General features: G+C 39.9%; 1 pseudogene; it reads right to left on the bottom strand.

Moving 5' to 3' along the window:
- Positions 1 to 8809: 8809 nt before the first annotated feature.
- LOC118356750 lies at positions 8810 to 10122 on the bottom strand (annotated as a pseudogene).
- Between the last annotated feature and the right edge of the window lie 5746 nt (positions 10123 to 15868).

The raw sequence follows: 15868 nt of genomic DNA, 5'->3' as shown, positions 1-15868 counted from the left end.
ATGTCACATTCATTTTAATAAGGCAAAATATCTATCATGCTTAAAACTATATGTGAGATTTTAAAGAAAATGATTATAGATTCCATTCAAAAAAGATACTCTGGATAGACAGGTTTTTTTTTTTATTATTACTGACTTTTTTTTAAAGCTTTTTATTTTGAAATAATTATAGACCTACAGAAAGTTGTGAAACTAATACCTAGAGTTCCATGTATTCTTTACCTATCGTCCCCTAATGGTGACATCTTATATAACTGTAGTACAATGTCAAAACCAGTAAACTATTTTTTTTAAAGATTTTATTTATTTATTTGAGAGAGAGAATGATAGAGAGAGCACATGAGAGGAGGGAGGGTCAGAGGGAGAAGCAGATTCCCTGCTGAGCAGGGAGCCCGATGCAGGACTCGATCCCGGGACTCCAGGATCATGACCTGAGCTGAAGGCAGTTGCCCAACCAACTGAGCCACCCAGGTGCCCAAAACCAGTAAACTATTAACTGGGCTATAGACCATATTCCATTTTCACCAGTTTCTACGTGCACTGTTGTGCATGCACATGTGTGTATTCGTGTGTATGCGTGTGTGCTTATAGTTTTATGTAGTCTGATCTCAGTTATGGATCTGTGTAACAACCACCACAATTAAGGTACAGGGAACTGTTCTATCACAACAAAGGAACCTTTCTTGTTCTACCCCTTTGTATTCACATCCTCCCTCCCTCTGTGTCTTATCCCACTAACCTGTTCTCCATCTCTGTACTTTTGTCATTCCCAGGCTGTTATATGATGGAATCACACAGTGTGTAACCTTTAGAGATTGACTTTTTTTCACTAAGCATCATGTCCTCAAGGTCCATCCAAGTTGTTGCATGTATCAATAGTTCATTCCCTTTTATTGCTGAGTAGTATTTCAGAGTCTGTTCAACAATTACTCTTTGAAAGACATTGGGTTGTTTCTACGTTTTTGTCATTTCAAAGCTGCTATGAACATTCATGTACAGTTGACCCTTGAACAACATGGTGGGTAGAGGAGCCGACCCCCCCACCCACAGTAGAAAATCCACGTGTAACATTGAACTCCCCCCAAACTTAACTACTGATAGTCTACTGATTGATGATAACATAGTCAATTACCACATATTTTGTATATTATACGTATTATATGCTGCATTCTTACAATAAACTAGAGCAAAAAATGTTATTAAGAAAATCATAAGGAAGAGAAAATATGTTTCTAGCACTGTACTGCAAAAAATTCCTATGTAAGTTGACCGGTGCAGTTCAGACCCATGTGGTTCAAGGATCAACTGTATAGCTTTTTAGGTATGTATGTGTGAACATAAGTTTTCATTTCTCCAGGATAAATGCCCAAGGGTATATAATTGCTACGTTATATGGAAAGTGTATGTTTAGTTTATAAAAAACTGTTGAACAGTTTTCCAGAGTGGATATACCATTTTATATTTCCACCAGCAGTATAGGAGGAATCCAGTTTTTTCTGCATCCTTGCCAGCACCAATCTTTTCTCGATAGGTAAATGAATATCAAAACATTGTAAGAAGTCACAGAGAGGCCACATAGAGACTGAGCCAAGTGCCTGGGAAGAGACACTTGGCTTGTATCTGAGCCCGAGGTCACTTTTTCAGGAGGGTTGACAGCACAATTTGTTGTAATATAAGTTCCGCAGGCCTTATCAGCCTGTAGCCATGTATCAGTTAACAATGGCCGCAAACCCGACTATAGTCAGTCAAGCACATGGGGCTATTTTCCTCCCATAACAAGAAGTCCAGAAACCAGCAGTTGCAGAGACTCAAAGATGATGGTAGCTGCTGCTTCAGGAATCATGACCACATTCCTTTGGGAAGAAGAGAGAAGGAGATAGGGCAGTGTTTGTACTGGGAAGGAAAACATTTTCCCAAGAACATTGCTAAGGTTTTCTGTTTTGGTCACATGGCCCTGAACACTATCCTGAGTCCTGCATGGCTGGAACGTAGTAGGGAGTGAGGTCAGAAAGGCTGGTCGGGTCAGACATTTACCATTGTCTGCCGCAGGGACAATCCACATTAATGGTCAACTTTGGCCAGCTGAAGTCTTCACCTGATGATGCACGGCCCATCGTCAAGTATTTCTGGGTGTTATTGCAGGAGTATCTTATTTGTGCTTATAAGCGAAGTCCTGTCCCCACTCAGGATTACTGTGCTCTGGCAGGCCCCTGTGAGGTCCAATGGTATCTATAGGGCCCTCCCCTCCCTTAGGCCCCTGCCATAGTTTTCTTGCTGTCACCGAAGAACTCGAACCTTCATAGAAGTTGGGACTGCATTCTGTGCCAAAGTGGAGAAAGAACTCATTCTCCCTGCTCGGTGCCTTGTATTTCACGAAGCCCTTCCTGAATGCATTTCTTTGCTTTGGACTGCAGACCTTCACTTTCCATTTGTTTTGAGCTCACGCATGGCCTGGGCAGGTGACGAGACAGTGGCTATCCTTTCCACTGAGAGGTGTTTTTCATTCTTGACATTCACACAAAAGCATATCCTAGCATGCTCTTTCTGTGGCAAATCATCTCATGCAAGTGGACAACTGTGGAGGGGACTCCGCCAGCCTGGGAATCTCAGTTTAAGCCCAGAAAGGACCACCCATGTGTACATACTGTCTTCCTTTTGATCCCCTGTGTTAGTTCAGCTGGTCTACCTGGCTGGATCACTAACACTGTCCTCCCTCACTGCTCAGTGTTTGTTCCCCAGGTAACAGTGTTGGAGTGAAAAAGGACTATTTTCCAGTCAAGGGTGGAGATTCAAAGCCTTCCCAATTCCTGTGGGTCAAAGAGAGCTCCTATCTTAACTGCTATCTTCTTGACTTCATACATACAAAAGTATTTGGGATTTGCATTAGTTAAGATGCAAATGCTGGTTGCTATAACAAAGACTCCAGTATAACCGTGGTGTATACAAGACAAGTTTATTTCTCTCTGGGCTCAGAGCTGATACAGCATCTCTATCATCCCATTGCCTTTTATCTTATTGTTCTGCCATATACAACAGGCAGCTTCAGTCCCTGTGTCCAACATAGCTAGCTCTCACCATCATGTGCACACCTAGCGGGTGAGAAGGGGCAAGAAGAATGGGGGAAAACACTCCTTTCCTTTTATGGGCGTGACAGGAAGTTACCCACATAATTTCAACTTAAATCCTATTAACCTGACCTTAATATCTTTGCCCCACTTAGGGGCGCCTGGGTGGCTCAGTCGTTAAGTGTCTGCCTTCGGCTCGGGTCATGATCCCAGGGTCCTGGGATCGAGCCTTGCCTGGGGCTCCCTGCTCGGCGGGAAGACTGCTTCTCCCTCTCCCACTCCCCCTGCTTGTGTTCCCTCTCTCGCTGTGTCTCTCTCTGTCAAATAAATAAATAAAAAATCTTTAAAAAAAAAATCTTTGCCCCACTTAGCTATAAGGGAGACCGAGAAGTGTGGTCTTCAGATTAGCTAGAGCTCCTACTATCAGAACAGGGTTACAGTTATTGGGGAACAACTAGCAAAATCAGATACAATGCCCTCTAGCTTTGGGGCCAAGAAGGAGTGCTATAAAATTGAGGGCAGTGGTTCTCAACTGGGGGCAATTTCTGGAGATATCATTGTTTGTCTTAACTGGGTTGGTGTGTGCTACTGGAATCTAGTGGGTAGATGCTGCTAAACATTCTACAATGCACAAGGCAGCATCCCCTGCCCCCCCCAACAAAAAATATCCAGCCTAAAATGTGAGCAGTGCTCAGGTTGAGAAACCCTGCCTTGGGGATATGACTTTACAAAGTCCTAGCCTACCACATGTTAACCATGCCTTGGCTTTCATTTGTGCTTTTATAAGAAAATGTCTAAGACTAGTGTCCTCTTAAGTGTGGTTTGGGTGATATCAGTGTGCTTCCAATAAATTAGAATTGGAACTTGCTATGGTCTGCATGTTTGTGCCCCCCCCCCCCCGCCTCCCAAATTCGTATGTTAAAATCCTAATACCCCATGTGATGATATTAGGAGTTGGGACCTTTGGGAGGTGCTTAGATCATGAGATTGGAGCCCTCATGAATAGGATTCACACTCTCACGAAAAGACCTCACTGAGCTCCCTTACCCCTTCCACTGTGTGAGGAAACAGCAAAAAACCACTGGCTGGGAACCTGGAAGAGGGTGTCATACAACCTTACTGGCACTTTGATTGTAAACTTCCAGCCTCCAGAACTACCAGAAATCAATTTCTTTTCCTAATAAGATACCCAGTGTGTGGTATTTTGTTATAGCAGCATGAATAGATGGAGACCAAACTGTAACACCCCATTCGCTCAGTTTGCTGAGGTCATGTTAACGAAGGAATGAAACTTGTCCACCCTTGTGTGTAGTTCCCTAGCAGACACTAACCGCCCAGCTTTAGTCCTGAAGAGGAAGATTACCTTCTTTGGGTTTTCCCAAGCTATTTAATAATATATAATATACCACTAATCCAGAGGAAAGAAGATCTATTCAATTAAAGACAAGTGTAATTTTGTACAATTAATCATAGTCTTCTTAAGAGAAATAAAAATAATTTGTTTTGGGGAAGAAGGAACATATAATTATTTGGTGGGAGAGGAAAAACCACTCATTAATATATCATGTTTACTTTGAATGTGGTGAAATAGATTGCCCTTTTTGCTGTTAGTCTTAGGCATGAAAAACTGTGTTAAATTTTGTCATTTCTGGTTCTGATAACCCACTTTGATGACAGATTAGAAATGCAGTTTGGCTTTTCAGGACATAAATCTCAAATAATCAACATGAGAGACAGCACCAATCCCTCCAAAGAGGTTTCTAACACAAGATGATGACACTTGTTAATAAACTCAGGATTAGTGATGTAACTTGTCACTGGTTCAGCCAGAAGACACAGGGAAATATCTCATTTGCTACAGTGACCACTGAAGTTGTGTTCTATAAGAGAAATCAACTTCTGGAAATTCTCCCTTGGGATGATGATATACGACATGTCAGCCATTCCTCATGGAAACCTTTTATTATTTTAGGTTGTTATTTAGGCATCAGACATTTTTTTCTTGTGGGTAAAAGCGAGAATATTGTTCCTCGTTTCCTAGTTCCCTAGATCTGAGGGACTGTCTAGGTCCTTCGTAGGACTTTATAGTCACCTCTCTTAAAATGCCCATTTCACAGTAAATCACAAACTACTTTTGCATTTCATTTTTATCCACTATTTTACTTTCCACATCATTGCTATTTGTTTTTCCAATTAGACAGTGTATCTTGAGGAGAATTTTCACTTCTTAGACTTTGTTGCTCCTATGACATCTAGTAGATTTCCTTTCCTCTGTAGAACATCTTTATGGATTTTTGTGTCTTAGTTTGGCTTAAAATCATGGTTATTAAGCATGCTCTTGGAGTCATAATTACACTTACCACCATTATGAGATTGTGTGTAATTGTCCTTAATTGTGGCATACAAAAGAATTTGGAACATAAGAAGAGAAAATAAAAGATATGGATTTTATGTGATTAGGAGATATTTTAAGTAGGGAAATAAGTGCACATATATACAATAAAACAATACACAGAACTTTAATTTGGTGTATCTGCTGATACCTAGTAGAGATCATTTAAAGCAGAATGCATCCGAAATGTTAAGCTTATGTAGCAATAAAGGAAAACTTGTTAATATCTCTGATTATTTGTGAGTGGAAAGCGCATAGCCTTAGGCATCCAAGACAAAGACCTGAGCCCTTTGTCAGCCTTCACCATGTGTTGGCTGTGTGCCTGTAAGTTATTTTAACCATGTTCAGCCTCATTTTCCCTATGCATAGAATGGGGATTATGATATATTTCCTTTAAGAGTGTTGTGAATATTAAATTAAACAATTCACATATAAAGCACCCAGCACCCTGCCTGGCAGTGTCAGAGTTCTTGGGTTCCAAGTGACAGAAACCAACATTGCCAAACTTAACAGAGAAAAGCAGATCTATTAGAATGATTCTGGATACCTCGCAGAATCAAGGAAGAAATGAAACACCCAGTTTCAGAATGGGGAGACTCTTGTCATCTCAGCAGCAGGAAGTCCTGACTATTTTCTGGGTATAGCCGTTTTCAGTGTGAATGGAATCATCTCCAACCAGTCTCGGTTCTTGTCAAGATTTAAATTCCCAGGAAAGGGATGCTTATTGTTTTAGATTAGGTCACCTGATTTTATGAAGTCTGCGGAGTTGGGTTAAGTCATTGGCAGCCTCACCGGAACCATAAAGAAAGTGGGAATCACATTCTCTGTAGAAAATGGGAGATACTGTTACTGAAAGAAAAAAGGGAAGGTATTTGGAGAAGACAAAACATAGATTTCTGCTATATCGGCACATAGTAGGTGAACAGTTAATGTTCATTTCCTTTAGGTTATCCCTTTATTTATTTATTTTTATTTTTTAAAAGATTTTGTTTATTTATTTATTTCAGAGAGAGAGGGCCCAAGGGTGGGGAGGAGCAGGAGAGGGAGAGGGGGAAAGAAACTCAAGCAGACTCTGCCCTGAGTGCAGAGCCTGATGCAGGGCTCAATCCCATGACCCTGAGATCATGACCTGAGCTGAAATCAAGAGTTGGACGCTTAACCCACTGAGCTACCCAGGCACCCTGGTCATCCATTTAAACCCTTTCCACTTAAACCTTCATGTAAAACTTGCAGTGTGTGTGTGTGTGTGTGTGTGTGTGTGTGCGCGCGTGCGCGTGCACGCGTGCATGTGTGTTTAACATTATGATTTCTAACAGTTGGTATTTCTAACAGTGGGTAAGCTAAGATTGTTATATTCTTTTCTCCCCTTCCCGTGATTGTCTTCTGTTTATCCTTGACACTTACCATTATTCAGTGAAGAGTTTGGTATCTGGCTCATAGTCTCCCTTTCTACTCTGAACCCTGTCATCAGCTTGGTTGAATTCCACATCCATATGGTCAGCCACGTCTCCAATACTAGCCTCTCACTTTGTTAACTTTTCATTGTCAGTGACCTTACCCTCCATTTGTACCTCAGCCATTTGGTCCCAAAAGTGTCTAGAAAATCACCAATATATACATCATTTTTTCTGATCACCAGCAAACTCCTAGCCTTCTAGCTTGTTTCTCAACTACTCTCAGTATGCATTTTACCTCATGTTATCTCTTCCTATCATCTTCTTTATACAGCTTGGATTTCATGGTCCAACATTCCAGTCACTTTCTTGACCATCACTGAATTGCCTGAATTGTTCATGTTTCACACTTGGCCTGGAAAAATCAACATCTCTGGGTGAGCCCAGGAGCACCTGGCTACAGAGTACCTCCTGGGAAAATGACAGTCATCAGTCTCAAATGGACCCTCAATATAGTCCAGTAATCCTACATGTCTCTCTGGTCAGTTCATATTTCCACTCTCTATATTAAATCGTTCTGTCAAAATACTTTTTAAAAATCCATGTCATGTTGATTTTGCTCTGAAATATCTCTTAAACTCATTGACTTTTCTCTGTCCTCACTATAGCCACTTAATCTAATCCACCATAATCTCATGTTTGGATTACTACAATGGCCTCCTATCTGGTTCCCATACATCAACCTTTATTCCCTCTCAATTCATCTTCCCTAGTGTATCCAAGGTCATCTTTTAAGACTTTTCTATGGCTTTCTCTTTTCTTTAAGATAAACTTCAAAATCAGCAATGTGTCCTATGAGGCCTAGTGCAATCTAGCCCACATTTTTTTTCCTTTTTTTCTTTTTTCTTTCTTTCTTTCCTTCTTTCTTTCTTCTTTCTTTTTCTCTTTCTTTCTTTCTTTTTCTCTTTCTTTCTTTCTTTCTTTCTTTCTTTCTTTCTTTCTTTCTTTCTTTCTTTCTTTCTTTCTTCTTTCTCTTTCTTTCTTTCCTTTCTTTCTTTAAAGACCTTTATTAACAGGTGCTTGCTCTTTGTTGACTTTTTTGTAAAAATCAAGTTGTAAACTTTTTTTAAAAGATTTTATTTTTCAAGTAATCTCTGCACCTAATGTGGGGCTGAAACTCACAACCCTAAGATCAAGAGTTGCATGCTGAGCCAGCCAGGCACCCCCAAATTGTAAATTTTTATTACAAATTAAAAATGAGTTTCTTAAAAATCTTTTCTGTTGTTGTTTGCAGATTTTATTTATTTGAGAGAGCAGGAGAGAGCATGTGTGGTGTGAGGAGCAGAGGGAGAAGCAGACTCCCCACCCAGCAGGGAGCCCGATATGGGGCTCAATCCTAGGACTCCAGGATCATGACCTGAGCCAAAGGCCAACACTTAACCGACTGAGCCACCCAGGTGTCTGCGGTTCTTAAAAATCTTAAGGTGATCAGATATGAAATGATTTAAAAAATCCTTTAAAGGTATTGAGAAAAACCAGGCTTTTTTTTTTTTTAAACCGCGTTTGTCATTACTAAAAAGAAACTTTAGGTAAAAATAATTAGAAACACCATGCTGCATAGATAATGCAGATAATTCTTTTAATCTGGTCAATGGGCAAAAAGCAAGCACTTAAGGTCTTCAGCTCCAACCTTTTGTGCATTTCTTATTGCTGGAACTTCATATTCATTTCTTCTTGTTGGATGAATAAGCCAGATGATAGTATAGAGATAGTATAGCTGATGAGCCAGTATTTACTCAGCCCTGCCCTGTTCATTCTCGGGAGCAGACGAATTTTCAGCTGGTAGATCAGCTACTTTTGTCTCTTTGCCATCGTGTGGCTTAGGGTTTTCTGGGTGTCTGTGTGGGTTATTAAAGTTGCATTAGTACCGACGTTGAGATGGGTGCTGACCTTGGATCTCATCTCCTTGGTTTTTCTTCTTCCTTGCTGTCCTCTTTAGGCTGTCTTTGGCGAGGAGGACCCCTGTGGAATTGTGGTCTGTAATCCTGATACACATTCTGTCTCACTGGTCTACCTTGTACTCCTGTACCCAGATTGTCAGCTCCCTCCACCACTTGTCCATGCACAGGAGGGTTGACGCTCATAGGGTCTCCATGTGTACTAAGTTGGGAACCGAGCCCAGCCCTCCTTCTTTCCCCGCTCTCACTGTTCTGGTACTTCTGCAGGTAATTGCGTGGAGGACCCCTGTGACGTGGATAATGTGATTAATGGTTACCGTCTGCTTTGTATTTACAGCCTTGCACTGGGGCTCCACCAGGGTCCTGTCACATTTCCCTTTCCTCCTTCAACAACGTCAAACTCCATAGTCTCTCCATCTCAAAAACTGAGAAGGGTCTTCCTGTGGTTATTCTTGTTTATGGCAGTCTGGTGTACAAATACATCTCCTTGGTGTCGTTCCTGTTAATGAAACCACACTGATTTCTTTTTTTTCCTCAAGCTCTTACTTAAATTCCAATATAGTTAACATAAAGTGTAATATTAGTTTCACGTGTACAATATAGTGATTCAGCACTTCCATACATCACCCAGTGTTCATCACAACAAGTGCCCTCCTTAATCCTCATCATCTGTTTCCCCCATCCCCCACGCATGTCCCCTCTGATAACCATCATTTTGTTCTATAGATTTGAGAGTCTGTTTCTTAGTTTGTCTCTCTCTCTCTTTTTCTCTTTGCTTATTTGTTCTGTTTCTTAAATTCCACATATGAGTGAAATCTTATGGTATTTGTCTTTCTCTGACTATTTTGCTTTAGGATTATACTCTCTAGCCCATCTGTGTCATTGCAAATGGGAAGATTTCATTCTTTTTATGGCTGAATAATATTCCATTGTGTATATATATATATATATGTATATATATATACACACATACATATATACACACACATATATATATATGTGTGTGTATATATATATATTCTTTATCCATGTCTTATATTGAACTGTTTCCCAAACCTTTGTTGCAATGACCTTGTCCCCACAGGCAGGCGCCATGGATGTGAGGTCGCCTGGGGCCTGCTCCCTGTGCCCCTGCCTCTTCCAGTGGTGCTGCTAGTGCCAGGCTTGGTGCTGGCAGCGCTGAGGGTGGGCGGCTGCTGGGTCCTGGCCTTGCCTGTTGTGTTTGCAGTTATGGTGACTGGGGCAGCTGGGGCAGCTGGGGCTTCTTCCAGGGTGTATTGGTAATAGGCCCATGGCGGCTCACTCTTATTCATTTTTTTCATTTTGTTTTACTATCCCCACCCCCAAGCTTCTGCATATTGGCCCAATGTTCAACTTCTAGAATAGTTTCCATGTCAGATGATTACATAGTCAGGTGCTTAGACCTCTCTTCTCCACACTAACCCCAGCCCTACTGCCTTCTTCACTTGATTAGCTCTTTCTCACTCTTTCTCACTTTTTCAAGACTTAGTTGAAATGTTACTTCCTTAGGGAATTTCTCTTGATTGCCCAGGCTAGATTACCCCCACTGTCCATTTCAATGGCCCCTCCACTTGCACTTTTCTTTCATAACATTTGTCACAACTATAAATACTTGTTCCAGTGTCTACCTTCCCTGCTGGACTATAAGCTTTATAAGAGCAATAACTGGGGGGTGCCTGGGTGGCCCAGGCAGTTAAGTGTCTGCCTTCAGCTCAGGTCATGATCCCAGGGTCCTCGGATTGAGCCCCGCATTGGGCTTCCTGCTCCACAGGAAGCCCGCTTCTCCCTCTCCCTCTGCCTGCCGCTCCCTCTGCTTGTGCTCTCAAATAAACAAATAAAATCTTAAAAAAAAGAGCAATAACTGTTGTTCACCACTATTTCCTGAGGCCCTGACACAGTGAAGGGAATGCAATGATGGAATGTCTTCTGACTGTGTATCTGTGGGCAAGTGCCTCCAATGAGCCACATTCAGCTATTCTGCTGCCCTGGAAAACAGAGGTCTTTCCCTAGTGCTTGGAAAATATTATGTAAATAAGTAAATTTTTCTCAATTTAACTTTTTCTGTGATTTTTATTTTAAAACTTTGGCTCCAGTCCTCAGAAATACCTAGGTCACCCCCCAAATTAACAAAGAAGTACCACTCAAAGATTAATAAGAAAACTTGAAAGTAGCTAATCACACATAATTTTAGGTTAACCTTCCCCTCATTTATGTGGACCTGTGTTCATGATATATTTTTAAAAATATTAATATGTATAATATGTGATATATATTTTCTGCTACTAAGAATATTCTTAGATTATGTAACGCAATCAAATATATTGCTATTTTGCAATGCTCCACAAAAATTCCATGTCTTTCAGGTGCTATTTATACTATTGCTGGGAAGCTGGTTTGTGTTAATGTTTCTGCTTTGCAGATGAGGATGAGACATCCCTGTGGTGATTCAGTATCTGATGCAGACTGCTTTAAGCATCTATTTTTGTTTGGTTCCCCCCACTTTATCAATAGCTTCACAACAGCTCCCAAAATTGTATATTAGTCCAGACTTATGCCAAAAAAGGAAAAGGAGGAGATGATAGATGCTAACAGGGAAGCACACTTTATCGTATATTTCAGTAGCATTCTGAGGACTGGAATTAGAAAGGATAATCCTTTATAAATAAAAAATCTTGTCTGAGTTGAACCCTCAGGTAACAAACATATTTTTTTATTCATTGACTTGAAAGGAATGAAAGGGGTGGAAGTTAGAAACCAGAAATGTGATTGATAGTTTGGTAAAATACAAGAAGTACTAGATATCAGAAGAAAAAAACAAGCTGAAGAAAAGAATGCTTTTTAGCCTGAGAAACCAGGAGAATGGTGTCAGACAAGACTCTCAGTGGTGATGACTTGAGCCATGGCTCTCAGTGCATATGCCCAGAGAGCCCACTGAAAGAAAGTACTAGTAATTATGAAGTTTCTGTATTGTTCTGTATGCTTTATGTAGGATGGACTCATCTCATGCTTGTGAATAACCTCATGTGCATGTTATTTTCCCCATTTTTCTAATAAATTTTAACCTGGAGAGTTTAATAACTTACTCAAGATCACTCAGTTGTTGGTACAGCCAAAACAGTCTAACTGTAGTTAAACATGATGCTATATTGCCAATCTCCTATTTATTTTTAGAGTCTTGCCTAAAATATCGGACTAAGTATTCACTTTGACTGAAAAATATTCATGTTTTAGTTTGTCACCTTCTAAGCAAATTTTTTTCAACTGATTTATTCTATCTTTGTTCTGCAGAAGGGAAAAGGATACTTTTTATAGTTTTGGTTAAGGATCATCGACTTTATACTCATTTATTTTAAATTATATTCTAGGAGTTAGCCTACTAAATTAACCAGATAAATTAATATGTCAGTCTTAAAAATAAGAAGATGAATTCTGGCCTATTTTTTTCCACTCATAGGTTATGTTGGGACCTGTAAATATTTGCTCCTTAATGCCCTAACTTAAGCAAATTATGAGTATTGCTTCCCAGAGGGGACTGATTATTATCCCTTATAGTATTGGAACCTGTTTCACTTTTTAAAATAATTCATATATCTCACCTCAGATATCATCACTTCCTTTTCCATTTCTCTACGTATTATATGCTACATGCTGTTCTGAGACCCACTACTGCTTACTTGGAACAACATATTTATAGATTTCATGGAACATTGGGTTCAGCTACTTTAAAAAGAGAGAAACACAGTAGTTTGTTAAGGAGACTAAATTATGTAAATGTTGCATTTAAAACAAGTGATTAGGGGCGCCTGGGTGGCTCAGTCATTAAGCATCTGCCTTTGGCTCAGGTCATGATCCCAGGGTCCTGGGGTCGAGCCCCACATCGGACTCCCCGAAGCAGAAGAGTCTGCTTCTCCCTCTCCCCTCCCCCTGCTTGTGTTCCCTCTCTCGCTGTCTCTCGCTTTCTGTCAAAAAATAAATAAAATCTTGAAAAAAACAAAAAACCTCAAGTGATTATTTTTTCCTAAGATCAGGAACAAGGTAAAGATGCTCACTCTTGACACTTTTATTCAATGTAATATGGAAGTCCTGGCCAGAGCAATTAAGGAAGAAAAATAAATAAAATGCATCCAGGTTGGAAAGAAAGAAGTAAAGCTGTCCACTATTTGTAGATGACATGATATATATTTCCCTAAAGCTGTCACACAAAAAAACTTGTTAGAACTAATAAGTGAATTCAGTAAAATTGCAGGATACAAAACCAATATATAAAAATCTGGTATTTCTAAACACTAATGACAAACTATAAGAAACAGAAATTTTTTTTCTGGTTCCTTTATGCTTTAAAAATTTATTTTTTATTTTTTATTTAAATTCAATTAATTAACATATAATGTATCATTGGTTTCAGAAGTAGAGGTCAGTGATTCATCAGTCTTACATAACACCCCGTGCTCATTACATCACGTGCCCTCCTTGATGTCCATCACTCAGTGACCCCATCCCCCACCTACCTCCCCTCCAGCAACCCTCAGTTTGTTTCCTATGATTAAGACTCTCTTATGGTTTGTCTCCCTCTCTAATTTCGTCTTGTTTTATTTTTCCCTCCCTTCCTCCATGCTCCTCTGTTTTGTTTATTAAATTCCACATATGAGTGAGATCATATGATAATCATCTTTCTCTGACTGACTTGTTTCACTTAGCATAATACCCTCTAGTTCCATCCATGTTGTTGCAAATAGCAAGACTTTGGGTTTTTTGATGGCTGAGTAGTATTCCATGGACTATGTATATATATCACATCTTTATCCATTCATCTGTCGATGGACATCTGGTGCATATAAGAAAGAGACATTAAGAAAACAGTCCCATCATCAAGACAGTATGGTACTGGCACAAAAACAGACACATAGGTCAATGGAACAGAATAGAGAGCCCAGAAATGGACCCTCAGCTCAACTGGTCAACTAATCTTCGACAAAGCAGGAAAGAATGTCCAATGGAAAAAAGTCTCTTCAACAAATGGTGTTGGGAAAATTGGACAGCCACATGCAGAAGAATGAAACTGGACCATTTCCTTACACCACACACAAAAATAGACTCAAGATGGATGAAAGATCTCAATGTGAGACAGGAGTCCATCAAAATCCTAGAGGAGAACACCTCTTCGACCTCAGCCACAGCAACTTCTTCCTAGAAACATCGCCAAAGGCAAGTGAAGCAAGGGCAAAAATGAACTCTTGGGACTTCATCAAGATAAAAAGCTTTTGCACAGCAAAAGAAACAGTCCACAAAACCAAAAGACAACCGACAGAATGAGAGAAGATATTTGCAAATGACATATCAGATAAAGGGCTAGTATCCAAAATCTATAAAGAACTTATCAAACTCAACACCCAAAGAACTACTAATCTAATCAAGAAATGGGCAGAAGACATGAACAGACATTTTTCCAAAGAAGACATCCAAATGGCCAACAGACACATGAAAAAGTGCTCAACATCGCTCGGCATCAGGGAAATCCAAATCCAAACCTCAATGAGATACCACCTCACACCAGTCAGAATGGCTAAAACTAACAAGTCAGGAAACGACAGATGTTGGCGGGGATGTGGAGAAAGGGGAACGCTCTTACACTGTTGGTGGGAATGCAAACTGGTGCAGCCACTCTGGAAAACAGTATGGAGGTTCCTCAAAAAGTTGAAAATAGAGGTCCCCTACAACCCAGAAATTGCACTACTGGAGTATTTACCCCAAAGATACAAATTTGACCCTAAAAGCAAAGGCAACAAAAGGAAAAATATATGAGTAGGACCACATCCTGATGTTTATAGCAGCAATGTCCACAATAGCCAAACTATGGAAAGAGCCAAGATGTGCATCAACAGATGAATGGATAAAGAAGATGTGGTATACACACACACACACACACACACACACACACACACACATACACATACACACACACACACACACACTGGAATATTATGCAGCCATCAAAAACCCCCAAATCTTGGCATTTGCAATGATGTGGATGGAACTAAAGGGTATTATGCTAAGCGAAATAAGTCAATCAGAGAAAGACATGTATCATATGATCTCACTGATATGAGGAATTCTTAATCTCAGGAAACAAACTGAGGGTTGCTGGAGCATAGGGGTGGGAGGGATGGGGTGGCTGGGTGATAGTGGGGAGGGTACATGCTATGGTAAGCGTGGTAAATTGTGTAAGACTGATGAATCACAGACCTGTACCTCTGAAACAAATAATACATTATATGTTTAAAAAGAAAGAAGAAGAAGATAGTAGGAAGGGAAAAATGAAGGGGGAAAATCAGAGGGGGAGACGAACCATGAGAGACTATGGACTCTGAAAAACAAACTGAGGGTTCTAGAGGGGAGGGGGGGTGGGGTGATGGGTTAGCCTGTTGATGGGTATTAAAGAGGGCACATACTGAATGGAGCACTGGGTGTTATACACAAACAATGAATCATGGAACACTACATCAAAAACTAATGATGTAATATATGGTGATTAGCATAACATAATAAAATAAAATTTTAAAAAAACTTTATATGTTTGCTAAAATAAATTCCTAGTATATTTCTTTAAAAAAAAAACCAGTCCCATTTACCATAGCTTTAGAAAGAATAAAATACCTACGAGTAAATTAAACCAAGACCTGTATCCTGAAAACTATGACATTGATGAAAGAAATTGAGGAAGAAACAAATAAGTGGAAAGATACTCCATGCTCACAGATTGCAGGAATTAATACTGTTAAAAAGTCCACACTACCCAAAGCAATCTACAAATTCACTGCAATCCATATTAAAATTACAATGGCATTTTCACAGAAATAAGACAAACAATTCTAAAATTTATATGGAATTATGGAAGACTTAAACAGCTGAAGTAATCTTGAGGAAAAGGAAGAAATTTGGAAGCATCATGGTCCCTGATTTCAAACTATATTTCAAGGCTGAGGTAATCAAAACAGTATAGTATCAGCATAAAAACAGAGACATCATTCAATGGAACAG

The sequence above is a fragment of the Zalophus californianus genome, chromosome 2, assembly GCF_009762305.2.
Source record: "Zalophus californianus isolate mZalCal1 chromosome 2, mZalCal1.pri.v2, whole genome shotgun sequence".
Lineage (NCBI taxonomy): Eukaryota > Metazoa > Chordata > Mammalia > Carnivora > Otariidae > Zalophus > Zalophus californianus.
Note: the sequence above shows the minus strand (reverse complement) of the source record. Positions and strands in the feature narration are given on the sequence as shown.